Below are 6551 nucleotides of genomic sequence, written 5' to 3' on the forward strand. Positions count from 1 at the left end.
CATTTCTAGGGTGTCAAAAGTGTTTAAAATGGCTAAAAATACTCTTTTCGAACCATAAAATATTTTCCGACCATTAGATTTTATGGATTTTATGAAATCAAAAGAAACAATTCTGGTTTATTTGTCACAGATAAAATTTTAAGGTTATTTCATTTTGATTGTTAAATTTTTTTTTTTTTTTAATATTTACTTGCCTCTTCACAAGGGCAGAGTTAGACACAAGGTCGGTTATTTTTGTGGGGAAAATCTAGCTCCCGAAAAAGGGTCATTCTGAATAGGAATAAGAATAAAAAATTGCCTCATTCTAAAAGGATATTAAATTCTCTGTTGAATTGGAACGAATTTTTTTAGGCGCATCCTCCCTCTCTATGTTAAATAATAGATTTATGAATATTAACGTTATTGTTTCAGCGCGGGTCATTAAATGTGAAATTACACGTTATAAACCCAATTTCACAATTTTTTTTTATTTGACGTTTCTAGATTTTTGAGATGTGGATTGGTTATTTGTCTTATTATTCATCAGACTACTGTTCTCATCTTGAGTGTGATTTTCTCGACGTTTCGGTCGATATAATTTTCGACCTTCTTCAGGTGTATCTTGTCGAACTCGGGAAAAATCAATTGTAAAAGTGATATTCTCCTGAAAGTTAAAGGTTCAATTATCAGTGTAGGCGACCGAAAAATACATTTGCGAATTACTTAGGACCTCTATCTAGCCATGGCTGACAGCAAAAAGAGCATGCTACCTCCGTGAAGTAAATAAAGGGTTCCGCTCGAGATTCCGTCCAAATTCCCGAGTTTGACAGAAAAATTCTTTTTATTTATAATTAAGTTTCTATCTCCTCGTTTTTTATAATTTTTTATATGTTAGTATTTTCGCCATGACAATTACGTAGGTATCGTTTGTTTTCGTGAAATTCAATATTTCATTCGCCCGAATAATATAAAAGCACCAAGGGCCTGTTTGCCGCAAGAATTGTGCCTTGTTTTTTGAATTTGGTCATTTTTTCTTCCGCATCTGGCCTTGAAAAATATTCATAGTTTGGCAACTGTGTACCTCAGCCACTGTAATACATAAATGCCACACCCGCTCTAATTTAAGCTTTTTAAGTTACCATTATTATTATTATTATTATTATTATTATTATTATTATTAAAATAATTACACTCTAAAGAATTTATGTGATTTAAATAGGAATTAACGCGGCAATCCGCCAAATTATCCATTTTTTTTTCATTTAATCCCAAAATTAGCAGCATGACTCGATTCTCTATAGTTTTCTAATTTATTTCTTATTCATTTGAACAAAATTTCTATAAACTTAATACATTAAGGTTACATAAATTGTTTAAAAAGGTTTTTAGATAAGGATTTGTATTAATTTTTATTGTTTGGACTATCGCTCTAATTTAGGTAGTTGTTCTCACAATAGAATTTTTCCGATCCTTAGATTTTGCTGAAAATTATCCAAAAGCAAGACCACATGAATATACATCTAGATATGTAATATTTTACCCTGGCAAAATTATGAGGCTTCAGCCCCGGGTGTTTGAAGGGTAAAAAAAATACCCCTCTGAATCCAATTTTTATTTATCTCAAAAACAAGGCCGATAGCCATTAATCGCGTGCTCTCGTGAATGAATGCGTGAATGTAGGATTGAAATGAAATTCTTAAAGATAAACTAAAATGACGAAAAATATGCTGAAATGACTTAAATAAATAAAAAGTAAATGACTTAGAATGACTTTAATAAACTTAAGGATGAATTGAATGACCTTAAGAATGGCTTGAATGCTTAAAAAATAACTGGAATCCTTAAAAAACAATTTCAATGATCTGGAGAATGACTTGAATGGCATTGAGACTGGTTGTAAAGTGGGTGATCATTTTACATTAAATTTATACAGAAAAGTGATCCCCTCCTTTATATCACAAAGTTACAAACAAGTACAGCATGCAGTAAGAACAGATACTACACCTTGATCTTGGCCAAACCGCCAAGAAAAGAGTGTTTATTTGCTCCCCCACAGAGCAAATTAGGAATACGGCCGATTTTTTATGTGAGGAGTAAAGGGAAAATGGGGAATTAACTCCCCGGGGAGTAGGGGAGATAGATAGTGACAATTGGTATAAAGGGTTTCCCCTACATTGACCAAGGTCTTATATGTGGAGTTGTCCCCACATATGGCCTTTGCTTGCAGTATCTGCCAGAACAGATACTAAACTTTGATCTTGGCCAAAAGGCCAAGAAAAGCTTATTTATTTGCTCTCCCAGCGAGCAAATAAGGCACAAGCCGTTTTTTTCTGTGAGGAGTGAAGGGGAAATGGGGACCAACGAGCCGGGGAGTAGGGGAGCTGGATAGTGACAATTGGTATGAATGGTTGGTATTTATTTGCACTATCGCCGAGAAAATTAGGCACACGGCCGATCTTTAATGTGAGGAGTGAAGGGAAATGGGGACCAGCTCCCTGAAAAGTAGAGGAACTGGATAGTGACAGTTGGTATGAAGGGTTGCCCCTACATTGACCTAGGTCTTATATGGCCTTTGCTTGCCGTATCTGCCGGAACAGATACTACACTTCGATCTTTGCCAAAAGGCAAAGAAAAGAGGTATTTAGTTGCTCTCCCACCGAGAAAATTAGGCACAAGGGCGGTTTTTTTATGTGAGGAGTGAAGGGGAAATTGGGACAAATTCCCGGGGAGTAGGGGAGCTGGATAGTGACAATTGGTATGAAGGGTTGCCCCTACATTGACCAAGGTCTGATATGGTCTTTGCTTGCAGTATCTGCCGGAACAGATGGTATTTATTTGCTCCCCCACCGAGCAAATTAGGCACAAGGCCAATTTTTAATGTGAGGAGTGAAGGGAGGAGGAAGGGAAAAAGGGGACCAGCTCCCAAGAGGTGGGAAATGGGAGCTGGTTAAAGGTCAGGCATGTGGGGTTGCCCCCACATCTGGTCTTTGCTAGTCATAGCTAGTCATAGCTAGTGATAGCTTGCAGTATCTGCCGGAACAGATACTACACTTTGATCTTGACCAAAAGGCCAAGGTAAGGATATTTATTGGCTCCCCCGCCGAGCAAATTAGGCACAAGGCCGATTTTTAATATGAGGAGTGAAGGGGAAACGGGGACCAATTCCCCGAGGAGTAGGGGAGCTGGATAGTGACAATTGGCATGAAGGGTTGCCGCTACATTGACCAAGGTCTTACATGTGGTGTCGCCCACTCATATGGCCTTTGCTTGCAGTATCTGCCGGATCAGATACTACACTTTGATCCCCGTAAAAAGGGTATTTATTTGCTCCCCCAACGAACAAATTATACACGAGGCCGATTTTTTTATGTGAGAAGTGAAGGGGAAATGGGGACCAACTCACCGGGGAGTAGGGGAGCTGGATAGTGACAATTGGTATGAAGTGTTGGTATTTATTTGCTCCCCCACCGAGCAAATTAGGCACAAGGCCGATTTGTAATGTGAGGAATGAAGGGAAAATGGGGACCAATTCCCCGGGGAGTAGGGGAGCTGGATAGTTACAATTGGTATGAAGGATTGCCTATACATTAGCCAAGGTCTTATATGTGGGGTTTCCCCCACATATTGTCTTTGCTTGCAGTATCTGCCGAAAAGATACTACACTTTGGTCTTCGCCAAAAGGCCAAGAAAAGCTTAATATGCTAAGAACAGCATCTATTAACAACAGACCTTTGATCTTAACCAAAAAGGCCAAGCACAAAAGCGTTACGGACAGACCGACTGACAGACAGACGGACGGACCGACGGAGTGACTTATAGTGTCTTGCACGCGACTAAAAATTCTTACTTGTGTCTAAATAGGGTGTTTGAATGGTATCGAATTCAAATTAATGCATCGTTTGTCATGAAACGGTGTCATTTGGCTGTTTTATATTATGACAGGATTTTAGATGGAAAAATAGCCAAAATCAGTCAGGGGGCCATATAGTTTTTGGCTTGTTTAATTTTCTTTTGACTCTCTTCCTTTTCTAGCTAATCTTTTTTAGTTGAGATATATGGATATTCAATAGCAGAACATAATCGACTCTACACGTATCTACGTGATATTGTTTGTGTGTGTTCTGCTTTTTATAATTCGTCTGACCCAATAATTTTAAAGTTACTTAAGCAATTCAATATTAGTGTTAAATTGTGTTTTAGAATTGTTCCTGGATTTTACTGTTTCTATTGAATTAAGAGTGATTTATTTAAATAAATATCTTATATTCTAGTCCATAGCCAAATTATAACTGCTGATTTAATTTTTTTTAGACGAGTAGACACATCCTCCCTTACAAATGATTGGAAATATTATCCTTCGCTCTGTAAACAAGCGCAAATGCGCGTATGCAAATGCCAAAATTACGTGCACGGACAGACGATGATGTTTGAATGGACAGAGAAGGAACACGATCACGTTTTATTAGGGAAAGTACCTGGAAACCGGAAACAATGAGTCGAGTTATATGTTATCTTTTGTTTCTTGCAACGTACTCTGCGTACAACGTGTATGACACGTGTGTAAACTTGAGTAGCGTTACAGCTAGCGTTCACACCAATAGTTATATTCTTATAATATTACGGCTGACTCAGCGAAGTAAGATATGAGAAAAGAAAGTAACAACAAACGTTTTAAGCATTGAAAAGAGAAAAAAAGGAAAAACGTATTGTCTCTATAGAAAGAAAGAGAAAAAGGAAACATTTAATTATTGAAATAAATTTGGTGTTTCAATTCCATTAAATGCTAGAAATATATTCATAGGCCTGTTTTTATTCTTTTAATTTCCTGTGATTGATACACACATCTACACATGCATATAATCTCTTTCTTACTCTCTTTCTCTCTTTCTTTATCGCTCTCTCTCTCTCTCTCTCTCTCTCTCTATATATATATATATATATATATATATATATATATATATAAATATATATGTGTGTATATATATATATATAGATTGGTGCAAAAACAATCTCGTCTTTATACAGCTGAATGTCATAAAACGACATTACTTTTGTACGAATCATATATATATATATAACTCAATATCTGCATTTCAATGTGATGCGTTTGCTTTATAGAAAAAATGGTTAGAGAAGTTTGGAAGATCTAAAAGTGTATTCGTATGTAAAATTAACCGAGAAAGATAATGAAATCTCTTAGTCCACTAAATTCGACGAAGCAGAGTCTTTTCAATGGATTCGGGGTTTTCAGGTATGGTACTATCGCTTTCCTGGCATAATTACGAATCAAACCACCGCGATTTCCTTTGTCTTGGCTTTTTCTTTTAAAATTAATTAAGGTCACTGAAATTTCTTTTTACTAGGGAGGGGGAAAAGTCAGAAAGGTTGGTCTTAGTTGTGTTATGAAAACATCCTTAATTTATTTAGATAGTGCCGGGTAAACAATAAATCTAAGATTGCTGTTTTATGTTTGAGCAGTTGTGTTCAAGATAAAGAACGTTTTTGTCCTTTGTCCAGTCGGGGTTTCCATGAGTTATAATAGTAAATAAAACATTATACAGTATTATATTTGGTATATAATATACTTGGTATATATTACAGCATTATGCACTATTATATTTGGTATATATAGCAGCATTATGCACTATTATACTTGGTATACATGACAGAATATTCTGTGATGACACACATATATACACATGTACATTATCTCTCTCAGGTCTGTAAGATAGAGGATAGTTCTATGCCTCACTAGATTACGAAATCGGTGTCGCAATGAAGGTAACAGGGACAGTTCTTAACTGCATTACCATTTTAGAAGTACTTTGTCTTAGTACGTATGTGATTCGTATATAGGGAAAAATTGTGCCAGAAGTCTGCTGTTCTCTGGAGCTGTGTAACGCTGGACATAATATATATATATATATATATATATATATATATATATATATATGATGAAAATAATGGAAATAGTATTCCGACAAAATAGAGAAAATAAAAAGGAACAAACCGTATTATATGTTCATCAACGTTTCGTCTTTATTTCGAGACTTCCTCTGGATGAATGAGATTAAGGAACAAAAAATATACCAGTACAAAATATTTGAAAATGTTTCACGTGCACAGTGTGACGCAGTTCTATTTCAGAGAAACGGAAAAATGACGTTGGAAATTCAAAAGGAGGGGGAGGGCTGGCGCTGTTAAAGAGAAGGAAATTTTAGTGACGTCATATAGTCGTTAATGTAAATTTAAAACTATGAACGCAAGTTTATATTCTTATTGGGAAAAAGATATGTCTGTTAAAATTCAAATATAAGTTAGTAACAGAAATGAAATGAGTGTTTTTTATGTAATTTATTGATTGAGATTATGTGTTAATTATTACAGGGGGTGTTTGAATGGTGTGAGAAAGTAAACCTGTGCCCACAGTTAAATAATGTTCTTTTAATAAGAGTTTACTTATTAAAGGCGCTATGTTATAGAAGCCTCCACCTTGTTTAATAGTGCTTGAAATTCCGATAAGCGCAGATTCAAGAAGTCTCCGGCGCGGTTTATTTGAAATAAATTTAACT

General features: G+C 35.8%; 2 pseudogenes; both read right to left on the reverse strand.

Annotated features, from left to right (window-relative positions):
* Window positions 1-1786: 1786 nt before the first annotated feature.
* On the reverse strand, window positions 1787-2014 carry LOC145258486 (U2 spliceosomal RNA; annotated as a pseudogene).
* A 122-nt stretch (window positions 2015-2136) lies between these two features.
* Window positions 2137-2261, reverse strand: LOC145258558 (U2 spliceosomal RNA; annotated as a pseudogene).
* Between the last annotated feature and the right edge of the window lie 4290 nt (window positions 2262-6551).

The sequence above is a fragment of the Euprymna scolopes genome, chromosome 33 (genome assembly GCF_053919585.1).
Source record: "Euprymna scolopes isolate OS-2025 chromosome 33, ASM5391958v1, whole genome shotgun sequence".
NCBI lineage: Eukaryota > Metazoa > Mollusca > Cephalopoda > Sepiida > Sepiolidae > Euprymna > Euprymna scolopes.